The sequence below is a fragment of the Apaloderma vittatum genome, unplaced genomic scaffold (assembly GCF_000703405.1).
Source record: "Apaloderma vittatum isolate BGI_N311 unplaced genomic scaffold, ASM70340v1 scaffold323, whole genome shotgun sequence".
Lineage (NCBI taxonomy): Eukaryota > Metazoa > Chordata > Aves > Trogoniformes > Trogonidae > Apaloderma > Apaloderma vittatum.
In genome coordinates, this window is record NW_009709571.1 from 52876 (window position 1) to 53781 (window position 906).

Sequence of the window (906 nt, forward strand, 5' to 3'; positions counted from 1 at the left end):
CTGGCACAGAGATGGAGGAGTGAGAATATGTGGACACACCAAGGTCAGTGAAGAAGGAGGGGAGGGAGGATGTGCTCCAGGCCCTGGGGCAGAGAGTCCCCTGGGTCATGGTGAGGACCATGGTGAAGCGTGTTGTCCCCCTGCAGCCCATGGGCGGGGTGTAGATGTCCACCATAGCGTAGAGGACCACACACTGTGTGGGTGGATGCCTGAAGGGGTATGTAGCCCATGGGACGCCCATATCGGAGCAGGTCGCTGCCAGAGCCTGTAGCCCGTGGAAGAGTGAATGCCCACGCTGGAGCAAGTTGGCTGGTGGGACTTTTGTGACACCAAAGGGGACTCACGCCGGAGCAGTTTCCCCTGCAGGACTGCACCTCAGGCTCACAAGGGGTTGGTTGCTCCTCATGAGGTGTCTCACGTTGGGCAGTTTGTGATGAATTGCCCTTCGTGGGACAACTCACGCCGCAGAAAGCGTGAAGCTTGTCTCCTATGAGAGGGACCCCACAATGGCCCTGGGGAAGTGTGAAGAGTCCTCCTCTGGAGTGAAGAAGCGGTGGAACCAAAGTCGGATGGACTGATCGTAAACCCCATTCTCTGTCCCCCTGCGATGCTCTGGGGAGGAGCTGGGGAAACCGGGATTGATGTTGAGCCCGGGAAGAAGGGAGGGATGAGGGGAAGGTGTTCTGTTTTTAAGATCTGTTTGCTTTTTCTTATTTCTCACTACTTTCCTCCGATTTGTTCTTAACAAAACTAACTAATTTCCCCAAAATCGAGTCTGTTTTGCCCAGGACAGTAAATGAAAGTGATCTCCCTATCCTTACCTCAAACCTTAAGCCCTTTGAAATATTTTCTCCCCCAGTCTAGTGGAGAAGGGGGAGTGAGAGAGCGGCTGTGTGGGCACCTGGC